General features: G+C 40.2%; 1 protein-coding gene across 1 annotated transcript in view; it reads right to left on the minus strand.

Annotated features, from left to right (window-relative positions):
- Positions 1 to 26,764, minus strand: part of zfhx3b (zinc finger homeobox 3b) — a 321,985-nt gene that overhangs the window by 188,281 nt on the left and 106,940 nt on the right. The window contains exons 3-4 of the mRNA XM_042489953.2: positions 24,983 to 25,017; positions 3,131 to 3,203 (exon numbers count right to left, since the gene is read on the minus strand). The gene's annotated coding sequence lies outside the window, so the exon portion shown is untranslated. The remainder of the gene's footprint in view (positions 1 to 3,130; positions 3,204 to 24,982; positions 25,018 to 26,764) is intronic.

Genomic DNA, 26,764 nt, shown 5'->3' on the forward strand with positions numbered 1-26,764 from the left:
CAAAAGGCGTCTGGGATCGTCCCCCCAATGCTAAAGGGAAATCAAGTTTCTATTGATTGATTTTAAATGTGACTTCTTTGTGCATAATTGTGGATCTGAGGGAAGATATATTCCTCCATATTATAAAGGCGAACCCTTAATGCACTGGAGCTCTGTTGTGGGAACACTCAGAGAAAAAGGCCTACAGTCTGCAGGTTCAATCGCCTGTGAACATGCAGCTGAATTAAAACAATGAACATCCTGTACCAAGGACCAGAAGCAACTACATACAGTTTTGTAAAATAAACTGTCAAACAAATTAAATACTATTGTGTGTTACATAATGCGACTGGCTCTAAGTGTCTGTGGCAGTACATACAGTATCATTGGCTTTGTCCCAGTTCCACACGGCATACTAATCTTATAAGAATGCACTGTGTATGTTTAGCAGTATACTGTTGTGACAGTCGGTGTACAAGAAATTAATGACAGGAAATGATACAAGATGATCGCCAACAGACTTCAGTTGAACTGATTTTGGAACCTAACTGCCATTTTCAAATTAGAAGAAAAACAACAAGAAAGCACAAATGTTTTCCAAAGATTAAATAACTATTGATTTATTCTCTCTCTTTTTTTTCTTTGTCACCACAGTCCACAGACCACACTCAAAAAAAAAATCTGGCAAATTTAGAATGTTTAATGCATGAATGTATGCTCTTTTAGCATAGTTCATCACTTTTTCAATGTAAACATCCTAAACTTGATATTACTATATTGTGGAATTGGGACACAAGTCTGAACTGAAAGATATGTTTTTGTACTTTACCTGAGCTTAACTCATAAAACACATGTAGTTCAGTACAAATAATGGTAACCAGGGAGACTCAATTGGTGTTAAAGTGAAGAGTTGAAGACAATCATCTCAGTTCAAGCTTTCCTCCATTAAAGTTGATCAATGCAGATAACAAACTGATTCTGACTTTAGAGCAGCAACAGTAAACAGTTATTTTCCCAACAGCAGATTAAGTGTTGGCATTGTACATTTCTGAAAACCAGGGATATGTAACATTTGTATAAATCATATGTAGCGGATGTGTAACACTCTACATTTCATTTTTTTAAAATTCTATATTTGGACAAGTTGTGGTTAGGTTTAAGCACAAAAAACCCTTTGGTCAGGGCTAAAAAAAACATACAAGTTGGCTCAGAATAACCAGTTGGAAATGTGTGATAAATAAAAATTCTAAATTTAAATTTGTCACAGCAAACATGGCTAGAAATGTCCCAGCTTGATAGAAATTTCCACCGTTGTTGTTTGTTTGTCTTGAACAGTGGTCTGCTACTTGGCAGCCATCTTGCCTACGACTACATCGCCTAAGAAATGTTGACATGATGTGTTTGAAATGTACAAATGTTACATATCCATGGTTTGAAGAAGCATAACATGCCAACATTTTATTCTGGCTACTGGACTGTTTTTATTGTTGACTGGTGAACTATGTTGAGTTTATCAGTTGCAGAGGCTCTTTTTTCACATCAAGGATAAACAGAGTTGCATAGACAAGAGAAAAATATGATAGAGCCAATGGCCACAGGTCTGATATCAGATCCATATTCATAAAACACCTCATCAGATGTAGGTTACAATTAACAAATGTGCATGCTTCTTAGTGAACGACCTACTTGGCTGAAAATGTGTCTCTACTGAGAAAGGACGGACTTAATCTGTTAATTTATTCTAGTCGCAGAATAAACAATGCTCATGAACTGTGCACAACCTGTAACACCCTGAACTATTTTGTGCCATTAGTGAACCCATATGAAGTCTTGAGAAATTCAAGCCAATGGCTCACAGTGTAAGCCAACTCATATTTGTCTTCAGCTGGTATATTGATATCTTGAATTGAGTGTAATATCTGATGTTTTTGTGTATTATTTTCAGCCAGTATATGTGGTCATATTCAAAGGTATGGCGAAAAAGACCAGTTTTTGTTAATAGGACAAATAACCAAAAGGCTGCATAGTTTTAGACACTAAACTCTCAATGGTTTTTACGGGTATTGGTGCCTTATTATTGTCTCTATCGGTTTAATTTCAAGGAGATAATCACTTTTAAGTGCTATCACCTTACACAAAGATTTAATTCATGTGCTATCAAAGCAGCACTGAGACACTGAATCATTTCCTTGTTTCCTTTCATCGTTTTTGTTTGATTCCTACTCTCAAAAACAAACCCTTGGATGAGTGCCAAGCCATAAATTAGGATCTTCATTAGACACATCAAATCTAAATTACTATTCAATTAACAGGCCAGTCAACCTGAACTAATCAACCAATTAGGCCGTGTGTGTTCACAGAAAAGCTAACAAAAGCGCACGAGTCCCTTGGGAAAGCAGTAAAATACTGCAGAAGAGTGACAGTGCAAATGAGAAGCCACTGGTTCAGGAGAGAAAAGGGAGGATCAGAGAGTGGAAGAGGAGAAACGTGACTCCAAGATCACATCACTATTCACCCCTGTCAGTTTTTGGGAAATGAAACTTCATGTTACAAGAAATAATTAGAAGATGAAAAAAAAAGAAAAGGGCAAAACAAAAGAAATGATAAGAGCTTTGATCAATTTGCATTTTAAATGGGTTTACTGTTTTCAGGTTAATGTTTGTGACCAATCTTTTTATGCTAATAAGCTTTGATTGAAAGGTGCATTATTCCTCTGATGATAGCTCATATTTTGTTAAAGCATCTGCTGGGACTGTTGCAAACTAAATAAACACTGGGCACATCACTCATAAACCCTAAACTGATTGTTTAGCTTATCTGATGGAGCGGTATCAAACCAGATACTGCAGAAAGAAAACAACCTGATTATTACAATATGGAATAAAATTTAAATTTTATATTCCTATATATTATGTTTCTGCATATCAGACAGAATATGATGGTTTTCAGTGACTGTACTGCCTGATTCTCTTTGTGTAGGATAGAAATTCACATTTACCAACTCTGAATGAGGACTCGTTGAAAATGCTGTCACATAATGTCATCTGCAGTTTATGGCACTCATCTTTGGAGAGTGCTGCGGCAGAGTAAAAGGCTTTGTGATGCCCCATTCAGTAAGGCAGGGCTGCTGGGACGTCTGTGCTGAACATACCTTTGGGCCACAGGAGATCTGGTAGGCAGCACAGGCTGATCAAACGTCTTCTTCACACATAACAGAATGCAACCTAAGAGGGAAATAAACACACACATTACAGACACACACTTACCTAGATACAGAGTGCTTTTTTAGCCTATCACTGATAGTTAGGACCTGAAAAATATGGGGTTTTTTTCTAGGACTGTCAGCGTTTATGTGTTAGGGTCCATACATAATCCTGTCTTTAAGAGACATAGCGGGCTATGTTTTGAAACTGATGACACTGGCATCATATTAAACTAGAAGACTTAAGGAATTCAGAGGTACCAGTCATGTCTTGCTACCAAAGAGAAGGGGGCAAAATAATGCTCCCAAGTTAAGCTAATTTTTGGTGATGTAGAAATGACATGGCCATTTCATAGGGGTCCCTTGACCTCTGACCTCAAGATATCTGAATTAAAATGGGTACTGTGGTACTCATGAGTATCCCCTTTAAAGACGTGCCCACTTTATGCTAGTCCCATGCATTTTTTTGGTTGTCATTTGATTCCTAATCAGGACAATCTGGTAAGAATTGCTTCAGTTTGAAATACAAAATAATAGAATTGAAAACGTGATTAAAAATGTGATGAATCACAATTAACTATTGAAATTCTGCAGTTGTGATTTTTAAAAATATCAATTGTTTTACAGTCCTATTTTTTTTTTCAAATAAATGTAACAGAGAAACAAACAATCTTCATATGAATCACTTAGATGTAGTTTTTCTTATTGTGACAAAAATACACACTGAGCAAAACATCTCTCCCCCTACCCGCCCTCACATCTTGAGGTCTGGGATCTGATGGCGCTCCAGTACAGGCCAAAGGGGGTTGTAAAGAGGAGAACACCATTATTGTACCAGTAAATGTCAGAACAACCCCATCTAATTGTGCCATTACTAATTCATGTTTATTAATGCAGTGATGTATGAAGGCTCCACACACAGACTGAGCTTGTCTGTGCCTGTCATGTATGGCTTATTCTTTGCCGGTGAGGGCTGGTGGGTGATGTGGTGGGTGTGGGGCATATGGTGCATGTAGTGACAGTGCCAAGTGGTGTGTGACTTTAACATGAAGGCAGAGGGGGTGAGGGAGTTGACTGATGGTGCTGGTGTCTTCTGCTGGCCTGGTGCCAGGGCCCCTGGTCCCCAGTGCCCCAGCCCCTCACTACCCCAGAGCCTCTGGGCAAGTACCACAGTTATTGTTTTCACTGCCAAGCAATTAGCGGCACTTAAGATTTATTTAGTCATGCTCTAATGTGTGGTAATTAGCTTGGGGCCCAAACAAGCCCCTTCATCCCATCACCTTGTCGCTCACATCAGCGCAATGCATCAGCAGGAGACAGTGAGGGAATGTGAGAGAGGAAGCAGGAGGTGCAGAGGGTGGGGATCGTGGGTGGGGAGGGAGGTGGAGCGCAGCTAGAAGGATTACAAGAGCACCAGTCCAGCTCTGTGGATCAGCACTTTTTAAGAGATCTTCAGGGGCCTGTTGGCTGAACGCATAGCAGGAGGAAAGGGCAAATACAGCCCAGTTACACTTTTATAGAATGCTTTGTGGAAAAACACCCCTGACACACACCTCGGTCTGGCAGCTCGGTTTGTCATATGGCCCAGGGGGCTCTGCTGGCCTATCACATGACCATTGTAATGACCTTAAAGGGCAGCTTCCTCAACAAGCTCAGGCCACTCCCACTGGCTGGATTGCTCTTTGGGAAATGCAGTTTGGGTCACTGCATAATGAGTGATGCACCCTAAGGCTGGAATAAAAAAAGGAAAATATAGAAAAAACACAACATAGAAACCAGGCCAAAGAGATTATGCAAAAGCTGCCAAGAAGGGTGAAACAAAAAAAAATGTCAGCCAAATGCTAGTTTATACTGTTGTTGTTTCATAACGCTTTTGGGAACTGACATAAAACACATGATGAGAATGTTCAAGTTACATCATAATTTTGTTGTAGATCAGAAACATCTCTAATAATAGACAGAAGTTGTGGGATTAGAGATTTATTATTTGTTGGTTTAATGGTTTCAGCAACGTGGAGCGCTTTGGTTATTTGTTTATATGCATCCTCTGGTGTGCACTCAAACACCAGGTTCTATGGTCGATCTAACGTGTCAACTACAGTTACGTCCTCAATATATTCACATACCTGCTAGTGGTGATTTTCTAACCACTGTGGTCAAAGCATGAATTAAATATTTAATTCAATAAACAACAGCAGGCTGTACAGAGGGCTGCTGGAAAACAATCATCCACTCCACCTTCGCGACATCCCCCCACATCTCCATTGAAGCACGTACAAAAGAAAGAACTTTTTGAATAAAAATATACGGAGGCTTGAGAACTGAGGAGTGTCAATGCGTGAAGTGTTATAACTTACAGTATCTACTTCAACAAGAAATATTTTTCCTTTTTAAAACACAATGCAGGGTGTTGCGGCAGTAGCTCGCTGAATCCATGTGAGCAGATGAAGGTCAAAGGCAGGTTCAACTGCATATGCACATCTTATACATATTCATAAACAAAAGCCATCAATCTTGGCTGGTTGGAGGGGGTGGGGGAACATTTGAAAAAGTACATATTAAAAACAGCATGTGGGAAACTATACAGCACATGATCAGCTTTGATCATAAAAAAACAGCAAAAAAAAAAACTGCTGATGCAAGACATCAGAGTAGCCATTTTTGTGTATAGTTTAGTGTTTGACTGGTGGATGCAGTCTAATCATTTCAGAACTGGGCCTCCTCATGGAACTATCACCTAAAATTGCTATGTAGTCTGGAAGGGTGGTGCTATAAATGAAATATCACTTTCCATTTTATCTCTGAGGGCAGCGTGGTGCTCCGAACCAATCAAAACCCTGCAAGCCAACCCTTGACCTTTTTCATCTCAATATGACTACCATTATCTTGCAGAAAATTAGAAGCGTCTCGCTATTGTTCAGTAGCGACAGGGGGTGGAGGTTATTTAAAGATAAATGCTCTAGTCTTCATGATACATGCGGCAATCACACACCACCAACACAGAGCAGAGGGGAAACATGTCTGCTAACGCCGTGTAGCTGCATGAGCGCACATGCGCACATGTAAGGCCGAGTGTAAATGGATTTATGCTGATTGTTTGGAGGTGATGTAGTTCTGCGTTTGCCTAGTAAACCTATCTGTCAGTGTTGGGCAAGCAGGTTTCTGTGAATGCTTTAGTGTTATTATGTGAGTAGTAAAATGAACAGCTTTAATGCACTATTTACAGCACAAATTTTGAAAGGGAAGCAAGATGATTATGCAGACTTGATTTTAGAGGTCTCCTTAGGCAACTGGATCACTGCTGGGATTTTATAAACATGAGTAGTGAGAGGCATAATATCCTCCTGCTAACAAAGTCATTAGGTGACAAATGTGAATAGAGTTGATGTAGGACTGAAATGACACGACACTGTGATGCTGTGGGTGTGAAAACCAGCTGAGCATCTGTTAGCCTTTTTGCACAGTCTCCCACAGAGGTGGGCTCACAGCACTCATACGAGCCACACGCGCATATGAAAAATATACTTGAGATCACCTCTTGGTTTCGGAAATCATTTTTTCTCTTTCACATGCCAGTCTAAGTAATACTTTTCAGGATCAACAATATATTCAAACGTGAAACTCAAGAGGCTTTGATGGGTTATTATATGGTCAGATTTTAGTCAGAACATTCACAATGAATCTTTCTCGAAGCAGTTTAACAGATGTTTTTTACTACCACAGAATCAGCAATACTCATCGCAGCTTTGTCAAAAACAGGCTTTCAGTAGTTGACATTTTTGTCCTTTGGCATATCCCTTTTCATTATTACAATTATTCACCTACTGGTTAAATATGAGCATGAAATAATCAAATTAAATTAATTTTAACACAAGCTTAGCTGGCAATCCTGTAAATTCTGTGGCAGGCAAACTGTCCATGTTGACAGTTCCAGTGAATCTGATTAGTAAGTATGACAACAACTACAGAATATATTGCTCTTGGTCTCTCTTAGAGGTGGTAACTCATAAGACTGAGATGAATACTCATAAAACAAGTATCCAGTACAGATAATGTACTTTTTAAAAGTACACGTACCGTACGTAAGTAAAATTTTCTAAGACCCGTACTCGTGATGAAGGAAAACCTTCATTTGGGCAGCTGTGAACAATGTCTTACTCTTGTGATCAAAATGATCGGAAACTCAATTCTGAGATTGTTCTGTTAATCATTTTCTCATAAATAATAAACACAACAGCTTCTGATCAAACTATATCATTTGTCAGGCTTAAAATAACAACTGTCAAGTCTCACTAACTTCCGCCTTAAACTCCACCTATACAGATACAGATACAGAAAATAAATATTTTGTTTCAGGTTTGACTATAAAATCATGAGATGAAGTCTTTCACTATTTTTTTCTCAGGGCAATATTATCAGTACACCAATACCAGTAAAAATATTTTGGTAGTTTTAGCTGCCCTAACGATGGCAGAATGAATATTAAACAATATGTTAAATGCGCACTGTTTGGGGCGAGAATAAAATGGACCATGAATTTGCAGTAGTTCTGCTGAAGGACTTGCAAATGTCATAAAACAGCAGGAAATCAGCCATTCTATCCAACATATGTCAATAGCAGGATATGCTTCCTAAATAAATGAATATATTAATATTTTTTGTTCTTTTTCCACTTCCAACATTAGTTATTATCTATTATGATGCATGCATAATGCTACAGAGGGTCACAGGACAGTTCTGCTTTAAATGTTATATTTCCATGATTGCTTCTTTCTCTCCATTTCCTGTTCATTGTGTGCCAGCAAACTCCATTGTCTGTGGGTAGGTTCTGCTCGGCCCTCAGAGGGGCCATCCCCAGGGAGCACTGCATCTTTTATTAATCAGGGGCGCTGCGCCACAGCCCCGCTTATCTAATTTAGCAGCCCGCCTCAGATACAACTATGTTGGGCTTGGTGTGGAAAGAAGGGACAGGGGTGTGGGGGTGCCGTTGGGTGTAGATAGGATGGGGGTTGGGGTGCTTCTTTCGGTTTTTCCATACTGTGGGTGATGTGGGGGGGCGCTGCGAGGGAGGGAGCGGGGGAGACAGAAGGGGAGGTAGCGACTTATGAGACACCTCGTCACCAAGTTTTAGGACTGAATCACAATACAGCAAATTACCTTCTGCTGACAAGAAAAAAATGAGCGTGGCCCCCATATGAAAAAAATAGGATTGTCAGGAAGAGGTGACACATTGATTGCTTAGTATGCGCATCCAGAGGGCTGGGGTTCAGCGGCGTCCTCCCTATATATATGTAGAAGAGGTGCAGCAGTGCACAGCACAGCCATGAGGGGGAATGAGAAATTGAAATGCCATGTTAGATTGGAGTCCCTTCCTCAAGCCAATCTCTCTGGTCTAGCCCAGTCTAACCCATATTAGACCACCATATCATAGTACAGCCGTGTGCGCTGTGGTGAACATTTGTGAAGAGAACACAGGTTGGCGTTCACTAACATTATAATGTGCTGGAGGGTATACAATATATACTTTGTGCTCATTTTAAACACAGAGCATAAGGGCCTGGTGACAGAAACAAAACACACAAGCATAACCTGGTCTCTAGGTGTTTTATCCTTCTTTTCTGGCCGTCCCTCCTCCCCCTTCTCTCTCATCTGTGTCATAGCTCAGATGAATCAGTGTCATCGGTGTTGAGAGCACTTACTGTCAACCCTGGCGCCCCGGGCTACGCCACTGATGGACACAAACTATAAAATATCAGCCCCCTGGGGAGACATCGCTCAAGCACTGCCCCACAGCCCCGAGGGGGTGTGATCTGGTCAGTGTGTGTGTGTTTGTAAGAGTGTGGCGAGAGAGCAATGGGGCGATGTGTTTGTCTGTGTATCACTTGTGAGCCTGTAAGTATGGTATAGTGTGTGCAATCATGTGGACGGTTTCCACACCATTTGCATGAGAAAGCGGTAAAAGGGAAGCTGATGGTGTAGAAGGATGTCTTTTTCGTGTCTGTGCACAACTCCTGTTTTATATATTTTCTTTTTAATAGACTTTAGGAATTGAAAATATCATAAATGTGATACCAGGTTTTCAGAAAAAAAAAATTCTGAACCATAATCACAACAAAAGCCCTACCCGGTCCTACCAAGCACCTTAACCAAATTCCACAACTCTGTGTATAAGCTCAGCCCCCCTGAAAAAACTACAAGCAGGCAACCGTATGGGAAAACCACAAATGAATCAATCAATAAAATCAATGGGTCTGTCTGAGGACATGTCCCGCATCAGCTGATAAGTGGTATAACCTCCCCCCTCTTGTTCTAGTCAGACACAGGGAGAGTCTGCACGGTAAGAAATGGAAGAGGAGGCAAATCAGGAGAAGAGGGAGAAGCTTTTCAGCCCTCTGATGAAACCCTCCCACCCTCCATTGGTCACTGGGTTGCTTTTCCCTTCTTTCAGTTCTGCAAGGTCAAGGTTTCGGCCTGTTAGTGTGAGCATGTGTGCGACTGCATCTGTGTAAAAAAAAGGAAAAGGAACACAGCCTAGATGCACACATGTATTTCATGAGATGAAATATCCTGGGGAGAAAAACACCAATTTACACAAATAAACTTGTCTCTTAACATGCCTTTACCATATCTCCAAATATTGACTATTCATTTACGCTGTCTGCAGTCTGTTGCTGCTTGATTCGCCTAATAGAAGTATATTAACAAGGCTCCTTTGAGATTCAAGGGCAAAGGCATTAAGAGGAAAAGGAAGCAAGGTACAGAACAGTGTATTGTTGCCCAATAGCAATGAGACATATGGTGAGGCGTATGTTGAGTGGCTTGGAGGAACATTTAAATGCAGATAGATTAAATCAAAGGAAAATCACAGATTGCTGTTTGTCTTCAACTTTTTTTCCCCTATTTTTTGTTTCTCATCTTAGCGCCATAATGGAAGGCTCATGAGGCCTAACATAAGTATCTCATGATCAAAAACAGTTATTCTTAGTGTCTGGCAGGTAAATGACAGAAGACAACAAAGGCGTCTCTGTTTGATCAAATACAGTCAAAGGCAGATATAGGTACCAATCAATTACACCTGTCATGAGTTTTTGTTTGTGGACTTCCACTGGCTTGAGCCTGACCATCCGACTGCATTTTAACATATCAATATCAATGTTTAATAAGCAGAAAGTGCCCGACTTATGATCTGATTTTGATAAAAACAAAGTCTTCGTAGTTATGCACTGCTCCCCTGCTGTCTTCAGATCTAACTGAGCCCCTGTATGGTTCGGCAGGAAGGGTCGGCTTCCAGAAAAAAACAAAAACAAAACAGCAATGTGTGATATAATACACAAATATCCAGTGTTAGTTGAAATAGTCTCAATAAATGTTTCTTCCAATTGGAGGGATGTGGACTGTTTCAGAGGGGATGAGGGCAGCTGCAGACCCCTGTAACAGTCACTTAAGTTAAACACTAGTCTGCTAGGCCGGCCGCCACACAGTAAAACTCATCTATAATTTGTGATGAGTGTAATGCCATCTCCACTTCATGATTATGTGATATTCTTCACCTCTGCCATAGCCAATGAGGCCAAGAGCTGGCAAGTCTTAATGAGGCGCCTCAGAGTTCAGCTTAGGGGAAGGAGAGATGGGAAGATGGGTGCATGAAAAGAAAAGGAGGATGAGAGGACAAGGGGTGTAGGCCTCATGTAAGCTGGATAAAGTGATAATGACAATATTGAGAAAACACATTTAATCTTGATTATGTTTTGTTTTTGTTGAGTATAACCTCAATAAACAAAGACTGAGTATAGTGTGCTTCAAGTTTTTTAAAGGGGACTAATAATGCTTTTTCTTATTTTCTGTCATTTAGATAGTGTTAAAATGTCATATTAAACATGGCCAAAGTTTCAAATAACGACATCAACGTATATGAAAGCACTATGAGTAAACCCTCAGGCTTCAGACTGTTCCGAATACTTCATTTCCAATGTTTTTTCTACATTTAAGACAAACTGACGTCAGCTTGAGAAAGATTTCTTTATATGGTCATCTGCTCCGGGCGTGTTACTGCAAGAATTTTTATTACGTAGCTTCATTCTAACATCAGGGAAACATGTAATTTTGGTTGCTGATGTTAATTTCTCCCAAATTTTGGACAATATTTCTGCTGGAACTTGTTCAATTCTGAAGTAGAAAGTACCGCAACACTCCGCTACAGTCATTCTCTCTGAATACAATAGATTTTATAACTAATAGGAGTATCTACTGTGACATCACTTATTAGTTTGTGGACTGCCATTATGAAAATTCATCCCCTCCCATTTCATGAATGTTGAAAGTAGCTACAGATACAAAAAAACTTTTTTTTGTGCCAGGCTATAAACGGTTGTATTTCTACTGTAATGTTAAGCATTTTAACATGGAGGTCTATGGGGATTTACTCTGGCCTCAAGTGGCCATCAGAGGAACTGCAATTTTTGGCCTTGGAGGTTGCCAGTTGGTGAACACAGGTGTTCCAACACAGACAGTATGAGAAAAATAAAGTTGTGTTTTTTTTTTACATTAAAGCATGTAAGCATGGTGGAAAGCCAAAATACAAGTATGAATCTGAAAATGAGCATAATAGGTCCCCTTTAAAATCTGTTGAAAATTTAAGACCACACAGCAGATTGCACCGCTCATCCTAATGAGACATGGTCACAATAAAACAGCGAGAGAAAGTCATTAAGTCCTTGCTCAGAGATACAGACCCCCAAAACACTTGTTAAGGGAAGCATGGCATCCTGGTTTTGTCGAGGATTATGTCCACCAAGGAGATCTCATGAGAGAGCCCCTTAGACTCATTTTCAGCAAAGTGCATTGCTATGCTCTTATGGCTGCTCTCGATGTTATGAATAAGTAAATAACAACATTTTTCCAGTCGTTTAATCTCTGAGCACTGCAATTAGTAAGTCTGTAGTTTGTGCTGCCTTTTTTCTGCCCTTATTATTGTTATTGAAATGTCACGCTCTTATTTAGCTCAAGGATGAATAATAAATAAGCTATAATTACTGTCTTGAATGAGCCAACGGCTTGGCTGGGTCAATGGTAAAGGGAGACCTACCCCCCCATATACTCTCTCTCTTCCTCCCCTTCTTCTCCCTCTCTCTCTTTAATTGGATCTTGTAATTAGTTTCTCTGATGGATCTGGGAGGTCTGAGGCATCCTCTACAGCGTTCATTAGTGTTCTTGGAGGAGGGTGCAGCTTTTTAAAAGCTCTGCCTGCTCCGTCCCTCACATGTCATAACACTAGATATGATTCTGCCCAAATACAATAAGAGCAGCACTTCCAGAATGGATCAGGTTTGCCTATATACCACAGAAACAAAGTAGCTCAACAGTGTGGGCCTTGAGGGACACGTTAACGCAGTTCCTGTGTAACACCAATGGAAATGCACTCTTTTTCATCAGTTATCTATTTAGGAGAAATGTTCCATAGGTGCGCTCCAGCTACGAAAATGTGATGCAGTACATAAAAAGCCAAAGTAATGATGGTGAGCACAGTGAGAGACTGAGAGAATCATATTTCTTTTAAAGAATCAGACACATCTAGACAGTGCATTGCTGCAGGTAGCAGAGTGATCTGAAATCTTAAGTAAAATGTCCTTTGGCTTACTATTAGAGAACTGACCAGCCTCTACAAATTCTTTGTTGAGATGCACATGTACTACACACACACACACACACACACACACACACACACACACACACACACACACACACACACACACACACACACACACACACACACAAAATGTTCAGACCTATAATATACAACCCCCCTCTAGCACCCCAACACCATTTCCCCTTTTTCCTCTCCACCCTCCGCTGGCCAGGCTACACTAGACATCTCTCCCTAATCAGCAGCCACGTCTCGCTCAGGCTGGTTGCCATAGTAATATGCCGGCTGGTCGACATGGCAACCACTCTGAGGTCCACTATTAAATGAAGAAGAGTGGAGGGAGGGATTGGGAGAATGGAGTTGGGATGAGAGAGAGAGGGGAAGAAGGGGAGAGACAGCAAGAGACAGAGAGAGATTGTCCAAGATGGGGGAAGGGGTAGCTGGGGTGGGGTGGCGAGGGTGGGTGGGGGCACAGAAAAATGAAAAAGGGGGGAAAAAGCATAAAAAAATGAGTACGGGGAGAGGGAGAAGAAAAGGGAGGGGCAGCGGGAGGAGATAGAGAGCATCGGTAGTGCTGTTTGAGCTACCTATTGCATTGTACGGCATTAAAAGCTTTCGATACGTGTCGCAACAATACCATTAACCTAATGCATGACGTCATTAACTTGATGCCTTACACTTATAAATTTATACACATGAAAAATGCATGTGCAGCCTGTCCCAATCTAGATAAAGGATCCTAAACTAATACCACGTTTTAAGAGCTACTTACAATATTATTGTCAATCCACATCAGACATACCTACAAAATTATATGAAGAAATTAATATTTATAAAGTAGAAGGGTTTTACAGAGCCCAGACCCATAATAATGATCAGTGAAGACATGTGACATGTTTATGTTAGAATAAAACAAAGGGGTCACATTATTACTCCTTTGATTTGATTACCTATGGAGCAAAACATGGAAGCAGCTGCAGACTTCCCCTAAAAAATATTGTTACATTTTGTCAGCATCCTGAAGTTCTTCCTCCTCCTATGCTTTAAAAATGTTTGGCACCTCCCTCTCATTCCATTTAATATGTCAGATTGGATGAAAATATGTAAAATGTGTGTGTAATTTCAAACTACAGCAAAGGCCCGGCAGTTTCTGGAGTCATCCTGTCATTGCGCCATCACTGGTGCACTCTATCCAAACTGAAGTGAGAATTCACCAGGGCACACATGTCTCCACTGCCATCTACCTCGATCACTCTCTCCTCACCCCTTCTCCTATCTCTCCTCTCATTTTTTATTTGCACCTCACCTATATCTTGGTGTCTCATGGTGCATTTTCCCCCCTTTTCATCACAGTCCCTCTTCTTTCTCTTTGACTGAATCTCTCTGTCTTGCCTTCTCCCGAACGTCTGATTCTTTAATGAATGAAATGCCATTCCATCAAGATGCCACCACAGCAGTGACACAAAATAGCATTTGTTGCCTTGTGTGTGAAATTCCTTTATGAATTGGAGCCCTCTCTTTTTCCCCGGAGCGTCTTATGAAAGATAGCTAATTGCATGTCCACATTGTGCCGTCAGTCCCTGCTTCCCTAGCGCACCATTCAGAGGCAATTAAAGTGAGCTTAAACAGAGTAAGAAAGTGCGTCATCCTCTTAATGCAATTAAGGAAGCGTGCACACAAACATGCAGTAATACTCTGAAACACAAAAACAGGAACACATAGAAAGGACACAGATAAAAAGGCAAGCAGAAAATGATATTTTATCAAAGAATGGAAGCTTTTAGCTTGCCTTCATCATATGTGATAGTATCTATAGCACAGGTTTCATTGCCACACTAGACTGTGTTAAGGATTTTAAAAGGCTAACAAACCGCTTTCTATCTTATAAATTAAATTAATTTAATTATAATACTGCACAATGTTTTGTATACAGATAAAAACACAATTAATTTCTGAGTGTATAACCCTAAATTAGCTAAATTAAGCTTGAATATGAATACTTATACTTGCTTTGACTTTCATGATGTCAGTCATGCGCTATGATCAGTGTTTTTTACATTTACACTAGGGCTGGGCAATATGTTTATCTATATTATGTGATATGAGTGCAAACATCACCTCAGATTCTGCATATCGTAGTATCGGATGTGTTGTTTTGACCTGGTTTTATAGGCTGCATTATAGTTAAGTTATATTCGTTTCTGAACTTAGACTGCTCTAACTGTTTTCTTTTTTTATTCACCTTAATCCACTCATTACATCCACAATGCAAATAATTTCTTATTAAAAATAAATGTCATTGTGTTAATATTTTGTGAAAGCACAAATTGTCCAACCCAAGCAGCAACCTCCATGATTGAAAAAGTGCCAAAAACTGCAGTTCCTTGAATGGCCACTTATATCACCCAGATACTCATGTTAGCCCAATTTTAATCATTTCCCCCATCATAACATGGTCGTAACTGTAAATTCACTGCTGTTTTACACTGTTAGATTTTTATTATTTTTAGTTTTTATTATAATTTATGTGGAAAGGTTAGAAAATGGTAGTGAATAAATAAATAAATACAATTTGACTGACAGGCTTTCCCCATGCATCATCTCAGTCTGCTGATCAGATCCACCCTCTTACAAAAATTTTGTCAATTCTGGCTCAAAAAAAAAAAAAAAACCCACGATGGCGAAGGCTGAAATGCAGAACTCAAGGTTTCAAAATGGGAGTACACAAACCAATGTGTAATGTCACAGGAGATACATCCTTAATTATACCCACTCTATAAGTCACCCCCTACAATACTGTGGCAATATCAACATTGAGTTTTTTTATTTTCTATTTATTGCCAAGAATTAATTTATAACGTGATAGCTGTCTGGTTTAAGTGGACACACTAAGACCAAGTTCTAACAGTTCTAGAATAGCTGCAAAGTTTCCAAACTTAAGTTATTATTCTGGAAAACATGACAGGTGAATCACTGACCATGCCACCTTGCCACTTTTGAGAAATGCTTCCCAATTAACTTAATAAAGAATAACAGTAGAACAAGTATGTACTGTAGTTGGGAGCAGAATCACGTCATAAAGCTGTAATTAATTTTGCTGTGCTGAAAAATAGTTTGATGTAATAGACAGCACTCACTGTGAAGCAGACATGCAAACAGACACAGCTCGCCTCTAACTCTAAAGATGCAGTGACAGCTCTTTGGTCACACACACGCAGGTTATTTTCACTGTTACAGTCATGCTCCAACACTTAAAGCCTCTGACATACAGTACAAGATTACAAGCACTAAATGAACAGCTAAAACCAAGCAAGGCTTTATTACAACACTGCACACTTAAACCAATTTGAGAAGTGAATAGCTGCTAGTTGTAGGGTAATTTTGCATGTGCCGATGCCTTGTTATTTGTGGGTAACTTTCACCCATCCCTTCTTATTCTGGTTGTAGAGAAATTTAATTTGAGTCTTCATGGCAAAGTACTTTTTATAGTGCCTATTTAGACAGGCTGGGGAACTGCTTGGGAAATTTCGCCACTTGTTTCTCTTACTTTGTGTGGTAGCCTCAGCTCCTCAATACTTTCAATATTTTGTGGGACAACTACAGCTGAACTCGGCCACAGCCGAGCAGTGTGAGAAGACTAGATGCTGCCCACTCCATGGCAGTTAAACAGTCTAATACTATAGGAGCTACTTTTTTTTTCATAAGACAACACTGAAGTTTAGACTCAATGACCATATATAAAGAAAACGCATCACCACTTATTTCCACTCTACAAAAAATGAAACAAAAATATCCCAGATATGGAGGCCACAATGTTGCACTAGTGACGTAATTACATACGCCAAACCCAAACACACTGATTGGCACACACAGCTGTCAATTATGTCATCAAACCCCCTTTTTATAGCAGCAAATAACTAATTAAAACCAAACTCATTAGTATTGTGATAAGAACTACCTAAAATGGCATAAACCATCTTTGGAGAGAATTTATTTGACACGTATGTTAATCATTTCGTTCCACGTCCCATCTGCTAACATGGAGGGGGTGGAGTTTATGACTTGGGATGTTTTGGCTTCATTTTTGGGGAGCTGTCGTGTGTTCTATTTCTATATACAGTCTATGGTTAGACTTCATGCTCTCAGCACGCACAACTGCATTACTCACTCTCTCACATACACACTTACATGAATGCATCAGCACAATTATGGAAATAACTGTGCTTAAAGCATTAAGCGATAGTATGGTACACACACAGTGCTATCTTTAGTCAGACATGAAGGCCCCATATTGATCTACTCATTATGCTGTATTATTCCCCAATTGAAGCCTCAAGTTAAGTTCATTGCCATGCAAGTGACAGGACCTAAACTGAGATGTCTAGCAACACATTTATCTCATCTGACCTAATCTGCCTATGAGTCACTATTAGATATAGTACATAAATGACAATGAAAGCACTCGCATTTATTTTCTAACACTCACACAGTCATAGTGTAACTGATGGAAATTATTTTAAATGTTTTTTTTTCTTCACAGTCATCAAAGGTTTATTTTTTATCTTTTTTTTTTTTTTTACCTTTTCTATTTTGTCCTTTGTTACCAAAAATATGTTTTTTGTCCACATGTTTGTAAAGTTCACACACACACACACACACACACACACACACACACACACACACACACACACACACACACACACACACACACACACACACACACAAACTGTGAGCAGCGAGTACTCATAGAGTAAAAGTATTTCAGTGGCATTTTGATGCTGTGAAGCCAATTATGATATTTTTACCTTTTGGGGATTTAATCAAATATTTTTCATGCAGCATAATTTCATTATCTTGTTCTACAGAAAAAAGGTTTCAAGGATTGAGCCTTTAAAGGAGTTCTATAAAATCTATATAAGCAACCCCTTTAAAGATGGGAAACTTTTCTTACATGCTGAAAGTAAGGTCTTGCCATGCCTCCGACTCTGCATATACTAAAACTAATCCAAACAGAAGTAAACCTAAACTTGTGGTTGTTAGCTCTTGCATTAAATTGAGTTTATGAATTTATTTTTGCTTTAGAAGGCCCCACTTATACTGTTTAACCTGATGGACCAAAACATAGCAAAAGTTTAGCCATGTCTGTGGCAGTGTCCTGTGTCTTAATGGAAAAAAAAAAAACTTTACTTCGACATTAAAACACCAAAAGGACAGAGGAAGACAAAAAAGAGCAGTGCTGCCCTCCTACACTGAGAAGATATGCCCACCCAGCTCTGTGCATTGTGGAAACAAGAAGGTCCGTTCTGTTGGACTACAGATATTTGTTTGTACTGTCATAGAGCAAGGCCAGGCTGCGTCCTGTATGCCCTGTAGGGCAGTGGCTCTCTGCGGTGGAGGGGGCATGCTGTCTGTATGTCTGTGCACTACATGGGAAGACACAAAAGCAGAAGCTGTGACCCTAAGGGTGCTCACGGCTCTCTTCAATTAGTATACAGCAGTGCCTCCCCAAACACACACTCCTCCTCACGCAATTAAAAACTGACCAATTTTACAGCCCCCCAGAGGTTTTTATTCCACTTGTACAACCCCCTAGTTGTGCTGTCCTTTCCCTCCAAAATATTTAAGAGAAAACTATTTTGTGTTTTCAGCAAATAGTTAATACTGCTAGGTTGTTGATTGATAGTGACTTTCTATTTCCTTCATGTGAGATATACAGAGAAGCGGAGAAAGAGAACTTCATCTTGGACAGTATATGCTGTATTTATCAATAAAATATATGATGTAATGAATAACAATTAAGCAGCTGTATTTGTGTTTTTATAAACATAAATGCAAACCTTTAGCGCTTCATTTGGATAAACCAGACTATAATTATCCAGAGACAGATGGAGAAGCATACAACTACAATTCTTTTCACTCTGCAGTTTGCTCAGGGCTACACTCAAGATCTTTTGTAGTCCTGGACGAGCTGGGCTCTAAGCCCCGGGGCATCCTGAAAAGAGCTGAATCTGAATTCACCTCAATCCTACTGGTAGCCCAGAGGTAGCCAACACTGGCCGGGTGTGCCAAATTATACTAGAATTTAGACACAAAATAGCAGAGTCACTTAAACACACGAGTGGTTGACAATCTCGTGCTGAGACCATGCCAAGAAAGAATTAAATTTATTAAGGTCCAGAGTTAATTGTTGTGAAAGCAAATTTTGTTTGTGTAAAAGGTTTCGTGACAATAATATGTGTGTTTACCCTCTACAGAGTGTCACAGTACAGATTATTTGCTGGTTTGAGGATTTTGCTATAACGTTCAAAGCCATTATATATATATTTTAAAAACCACACAAAAGGACATAATGTTATAGAAAAAGAAACATCTGCAACACTGTGATACAAATTTAGAAATGGAGTATATATTCTGTGAGATACAGAGCTGTATCTTAACCTATGTTCATTACAATTTGCTATGTAAACTCCAAACAACCATAAATAACTGCTAGAAATAATTATAAAAGTCAAAATAAGCGGGTTTCTTCTTCTCTGAAATGGTAGTCTCTCAATATGATTAAGCAAGATCTGGGACTTTGCTGAAATAGTATTCAAGCCCAGGCCACAATGTGTGTAAAGACTTCAAGGAATCTCTTGTTTTTTTGAAGCGTGGTGGATTACTTTTTTTAGCCGGTTTAAAAAATCATACCACAACACTCCCAACGGCAAGTGGACAGTAACAGAGCAGACATACAGTACATGTCGACTATTCATAGCTGCCTTACAATGAACTACTTGACTGCAGTGGGGGCTTTGCCACCTCTGTTATTCAGCCAGCACAGTCACCATCACAACCTATTCTGACACCAAATGTAAAGTCCAACTGCCCTCCAAATCCCTCCCAATTATAAAAGGTCCTTGAGTTGCTGTTTTGCCCCCTCTCCAGCTCCTGTCTGATTACTGAGTGTGGGGCGAGCTGCGCAGGCAATCAGCCGCAAAGCGCAGAGGACCAAGAGGACTGGGGGAAAAAAATCAAATCCAAAACACTGCAAAAAATAAACTTAAGGGGGACTTCTGGACCGCAATTACAGGCCATCCAGCCAGGCCTCTGCTCCAGCAGTCAAGAGCTGCCGTGATTTCCGACAGAAAAGGTTATTAGTTTTTATTGGAGGAAATAGATGCTGGGTGGCTTTAAATGGCACAGTAATGCGGGGGGGCTGGAGGGAGGCCTCCTGACCCAGGTCTCCCAAGGGTCCCATTGCACTGCCGGAGGGACACACAGAAGCCATCACACACCCTCTCCCCTTCCCCCAGCCCTCGTGCCCCACAGCTCCTGCTTGAACTCCAAGGCAGTGGTCTGGTCTTCAGCCTTGAACTCAACCTGGACACCCACTTCTTTTTCCTGACATGGCTTTAAACATTAGTGTCAATGCTGATGAGGTTTCTGAAGCGTCTTCCTGTGTCCTAACTTCACAGGTGAGAACGTCTGAAAAACTGTGTTCAAACTCTGTTTTAATATTTTATCTCACTTAGGTTTGTTACTATCTTAAGACATTTTCTTTGCAGTTTTAAAATACTGAGTGAGTCATGCAAAACCAGAATTAATTGTTATAAAAATTTCTTTCAGCAAGACAAACTAAAATGCATCTAAATTACAGTGTTTCTCACTAAATAAAATGGGTAAAAAAAAAACCCCAATGCTGACATGGCTTTATTCCAAACTATCCCTTTACATGGACAGTCTGCAACATAAATTTTATCACTACATTTTCAAGCTGTGTTTGTGTATCTGTGCACACATACACGCGTGTGCCTATGCCTCCAACATAGCAGCGGCACATGTGAAAACATTATCAGTGAGCACGGCGGCTGCGTGTTTGCTCGGCTCAGTGTAATGACTGCCTGCAGATTTCCTGTCACGAGCACGTGAGTCTGCGGCTCCAGAAGGAGAAGAGAAGTATGCAACCATATTTGCCTTTGTGCTGGGCTGCCAGTGTGTGTACTCTGCCGTGTGTGACGTTATTTCAGAATGTGTAAGCTATGATCTGCCTGCGCCAGATGAAGTGCTCTCCACAGGCGTCGGTGTGTCAGAGTCCAGTGATAGGCAGTAATCAGACATGTGTGCTTTTATCAGCCGGGGGAAATATACAGAAAGGTTTTTAATGATTGGAATATTATTCTGTGCATATGATGCAACATCTCACTCTTTTAGGTGTGTAAAATGCAATTACTTTGATTATGAGTGTGTGTCAAAATATGTCACTGTACGTCAAAGTAGATAATATGTTAATGCTACCTTTTGTGACTGTGTGCGCGCATGTGTGCTTGTCTTCATTGTGCTTGCTGCCCATACTCTCCTCTCCTAATCTGTATTCAGGGCAGGTAGGCTCCAGCACGGACCCACAGCTCAGTAACTAATGGAGGGGCTGATGGGAGCCTGATGACGACCACAGGGCCATTTGTACACACACACACACACACACACACACACACACACACACACACACACACACACACACACACACACACACACACACACACACACACAGAGGCAGGCAGGCAGGCTTGCACACAAACACACACACACAGAGACACACACACACACACACACACACACACACACACACACACACACACACAAAAAGACAAATACTATGGTCATTTCCAGCCACATCTGCACGCTGCATCATGCAGCTGGCAGCCAGGTAAGTTAAGTACACTGACCATTTAATATTGGTGGTGATTTTTTTCCTCCCTCTGTGTACAAGTGACGCGATTTGACTCATTTTATCATCTTTCTGAGTAAGCGAGTAACAATTAGAGCGCAAGGCATCATCCTCTTCTGCCTGCGTTTATTTTGCCGCTGCTGTTGTTGCTGCTACTGCTCAGATTTCTGCCTTTAATTGCCTCCGCTGCAAACTTTTCCAGCGAACCACTGCCCCTCTAAGTTGATTGCCAGGAAGTGCAGGGAATTAGAAAATTAATGTCACACCAGGGTCAGTGCATTAGAGTGGCGCACACACAAACTAGTACAATGTGCTACCTGTGACTAGGTGTTAACACATAAATAACATTTTGTTTTTTGCACAATGTTCTGCATTATAACTAACTCACATCATATTAGTCCAACTGCCTAGCACAGATAGTTACAAGTGGTCGCTACACAAATATCTGTGTAAAACAGAACCAGAAGCTTTTCCCTAAAACTTTAAAAAAGGAGTCGAATGTAAGGTCATTCAAGTCAAACGTGTACCTAAAGAGTACCCTCTAAAACTTCACAGCGTTCTTTCATGCCTGTTTCCATCCACTTTTTTCTTGTCCTCTCATGTTCTGTCTTGACATCTTCTCTCAGTACAGTATGTGCACCTCCTCTGGTCAGCTTTCCCTTCCTATCTTTTCCTTTCCTATCTTTTCCTTCCTTTCCCTTTTCCTCCTCCTCTTCCTCTGCTGAGTTCGGGCCAAAGAGCTGACAGCCAGTGACCTAGGGGCCTCCGAGGCTCCCAGGGAGAAAGGTAATGGGCCCAACCCCGGAACGCACTCTCACTCTCGGCACACATGGGGCTGCCGGCAGCTTTGATCCGGTAGCCCCTGCTTGGGTCTCCTGACGCCTGGTGAGGAAATTCATAGGAACAACTGGAAGAGGCCTGTGTTTATTCAGCTCCTTTAATGAGTAGGGAGACGGATTATCGGGGGCCTAGATCTCCCCAAAAAAACACAAGGAAAGAAAACTGCTGCTCCTTCCAGATGTTGCTCTATCACCGGTCACTCCAAAAGAATCCGAGAGAGAGAGAGAGAGAGAGAAAGGGAGACGGTTTATGTATGCAAGAGGGAGAACTAGTGGTCGGCAGGAGAATTTCCTAGTGTTTTCTCTGTTCTTCTGTCTGGCCAGATGTGGGAGCTGGCCAGCCCTCTCTGGGTGAGCCCAGAGGAGAGCAGCCGCCCAGGCGCAGTGGGGAAAGCTGGGGGCTCTGAGAGGGAGCTTGCAGACATGTGTTATTTTTTGGTGGTGGTGGGGTGGGGGAGTTTAGATGGTGTAGGTTACCAAAGCTTTCAGACATAAGCTTTACTTTAAGCAATTTGTGCTGTCTTAAATAGAAAAGGAAGCTATTTCCTGAGCCTGTCATACAACCTCTAATGTGTTATTTTTTCTTTTTTTTTTTTTTTACAGATAGCCTCATTGTAATTCTCAATAATGTAGCCAGTGACGTGGAAACAGACGTACGAAGACTGTCTGTCTGTCTGTCTGTTCACACATACCCTAGCATGGGACTACAGGTGGTGGGGGGGTTTAGGGAGGGTGAAATGGCAACGCCACTCTACCTGCAGACATAGAGCAGACTCGGACTGTGTGTCAGGCCCTTGACCCTTTTGCCAGGAGACTGACCAGATCAATACGTCTCTCTATTGTCAAACCATTTAGGAGAGGATTACAGGTCAGCCACTGGTCACAGATCCTCACACAAGGAGGGCAAAGGTCAGTCTGCCGTGCACATTTACATGTGATTTCCACACATCAGATCTTGTTAAGAGTATCACCTACAGCTTTGTAATGCATTCTGGTCTCACCCGAGCCCATTGCAACCCTGCATGCTTTCTCTTCACATCCCATTTAAAAATCAGCTGCTGTTATAATCTACAATACCAGACTGTCCTCATCTTTGGCCTTATGAACTGCTTATCCTTTTGGGTTCAAGGTCAGGGCAGTGACAGGTTGAAGAAGAGGTGATTGTGTGTGAGAAAGCTTTTGTTAGGTCAAGTTAGTTCAAGTACAAAGTACAGTATGCCAGTATGTTGACTACAAAATGACTCTATGACTTCCATAAAGAAGCACTGGGCCCGTGTGCAATCAAACAAATGATCATGTACGTGCAATAAGTGTACTTCACAGCCATAAAACTACACTTGAGTGGTTTATTGAATTAAGCAAAATAAAACACCATTTCACTGGTGCTGATTAGTGCATCTGCTCAATGCAGACAGCTAATTAGAAAGGATTGCTCGAATTGTCAGTTACGTTAAAACATCATAAAATTATCTCCTAAGAACGACTCGTATTTATATAATTATCGGCTCGCCTTAAATCCAGTCCGGCTCTGACATAAGAAACTTAAAATGCTGAATGTGTATCTAAGATGTCAATAAACGAGTCTTCAGTAAGATATAACAATTTAATCAACCATCAGTGCACATGAGATAGCCTGTGAGGGCAAGCTGCTGGCTTAATTTGATTTCTTATTTTCTTAAGATTTAGATCATTGCACACTTCACTGATAATACATCCTCCTCTGATGTTTAATTCCTGATAAATTCCTATTTTATTATTTAATTATATTATATTCCTCAAGTGACTGAGATTTGAATAGTGCTTGTGAAATATTTAAAATATTAAAAATAAAATATTGGGGATACAAATGCTGTAAAAAGCACTGCTTCTACTGACTCATTTCATGTCTTTTTTTATGTGTTATGTTGTTTCTAAAAAGAGAAACAGAAAGGATGAATATGCTACTAATAACTGTGATTATGTCAAAAACTAAAGACTTTTTGACTATCTCTTTCACCTAATCCACTTTGGGAATAATAATAAAATTATTTATTTGTTTGTTTTCAGGAATAATTCTAAAACATTAATCACATTTTAATGGATTATAAGATTTAATGGATTATAAAACACTCCGCTACCACTGGCAATTTAAGGGAAACAACGTAATTAAGAGGGGAAAAATAAAGGAATCGCACCTCTCTTTTCTTTCAGTCATCATCATGCTTATCTATTCAACCCCATTACATAATAAAATTAGTTAGAGACATTAAAATAAAATTATACACAGACATGATGTGTTTCAAGCTGTGACTTATTCAGACTAAGGACAGGGCTCATTCCAATACTGTTGCCCATAAGAACCCCGACAAGGTCTTGTTTTGACAATAGGGTATAAAAATAATGGTTTATGTGCATGTAATAATATATCAGTGAAGACTTTCTGCACATTGTCTTATATTTAAACTCTAACCCTTTAGTTGATTCTTTTTCTCTCTAGTAAAGTTCTAAAGGAGTTTGTTTGGAGATTAAATCCATAAAATACAAACTTTACTCAAAGAAAGTCTTCCCCCTATAGTCTCATACATGTGGTGAAACAACAAAGGGAGAAAAAAAAGTTTCAAGGAAACACTTACCAACTGTGAAGCAGAGGAAAGCTTCCCTCACAGTCCTGCAAAACATGAGAGAAATGCATCATTGTCCACAGGATTCAGTCATACTGTACATCCTTCAAAAAACTGTCTCCAAGAAAACAAAAGTAAACCACAGGTCTCACTGTTCATGTTGCTTTATTACAATTACAATTCATAACCTTTCACCAACATTCATCTTACTGACCAATAATACCTGCCCCAAGGCTGTACTAAGCTTGCAACAAGATCTTATGTATGAATGGATAAAACCTGAATAATCTGGCAAATCACAGACAGCCATTATCATCATATTGTTATTTTGTACTCATTTCTGTCTGCAGGCTTTGTGCTGTTTGTTATGAAGTTATATTACAACCTGAGGATAAGAAAAGGACACTGCACAGACTTATTATGCATAAAATACATAAAAGCATTGCATTTTGTATATGTAAATCAAAAACTACTCCTCTTTCATACATCTATTGCATTCTAATGTCATTCAACACACTTTTGTGAAGCAGCTCAGACAAAAACACAAACAGAGTCCAGCGCATTGTTCTACAGTCATCCAAAATGTTCGGTCTACTCCAGTCAATGCACCTCAAGCAATGACTGACTCTTGTCACCATGATTATATAGTGTATACTGCCTACTATAAAGTGCTACAAAATACTGCCCACTCAAACTGTTTCAAAAACTGCCTTTCCCCTCTGCTACGATGGACATTGTATTTGTAAAATGCGTCGATATGCTTTTCTTATTCTGTTTTTCCTATCATGTGTAAAAGTGTGACTATGTTGCATGCCCCGGTGTCAAAACATATAATACATACAATACAAAACTAATCACCATATAGCAAAAGCAAACTAGTTGGGGCCGTGTGGTCATAAAATTCAAACTTAAAGTAAAAATAAAAATCCATTTTCAAGTGGCAAAATCTCGACCTTGAAATCACAACACTGAAAATAATTTCCTTTCACCTTGTATTCTTATGAAATAATTTCTGACAGCTTTGCAGATTTCTCAGTGAAGAAAAAAATGCAGATTAATTTTGGTGAATAAACCACAGCTTAGCATAATTGCTAGCTTCACACTGAAGAAGAAGATGAAGTTTTACTCAAGCTGCTATGAATAAACAAATTAATTAATTAATTAAGTAAGTAACAAAAAGAATATGAAGATCTTCACATAACATACTGGGTTTACCATAACAGGAACAGAAATTAACCTACAGTATTCCCTGCAGTTCGGACATTCAGGCTACATCTGGAATTGTTAGTATTATTAATGCTGAGCTAAATCCAACACTTCCCTGTTTCTCTGTACAGAAAGGTATGAAGATGCTACAGCCTCAATCAGCCTTTAACCCCTGCCCTCAGACAAGGTAAAGGCATCCATTCCCCCGACTCCAGGTCAGTAAGTAAGCTTGTATTTTTGGATGGCTGCTGCTGATTGTGTATGCACTTTAATAAGCGGGCTGCAGGTCAGGCAGATTTATAGGCCCATGGTGGGGTGGAGGGACCGGACTCCCTTGGCCTCCAGCTTCCCTCTGCGCCATTACGCCAGAGTGAGATATAGTGGGATATTGATCCCAATGCCACTTCATTTCGCAATAACTATTACACGATATTCTCCCGGGCTGTGCGTGGCTGCTGATTTATGCTGCCTTGCTATTTACATTAGCAGTAAGTGTTTTTCTATACCAACTGAGGAGGGTCTTACAGCCACACAAATGGACATGTGAGCATTCACATGCGATACCATACCTGTCTTTTTGCTGCCTTT

Source organism: Plectropomus leopardus, chromosome 1 (genome assembly GCF_026936395.1).
Source record: "Plectropomus leopardus strain MGB_pleo_1.0 chromosome 1, ASM2693639v1, whole genome shotgun sequence".
NCBI lineage: Eukaryota > Metazoa > Chordata > Actinopteri > Perciformes > Serranidae > Plectropomus > Plectropomus leopardus.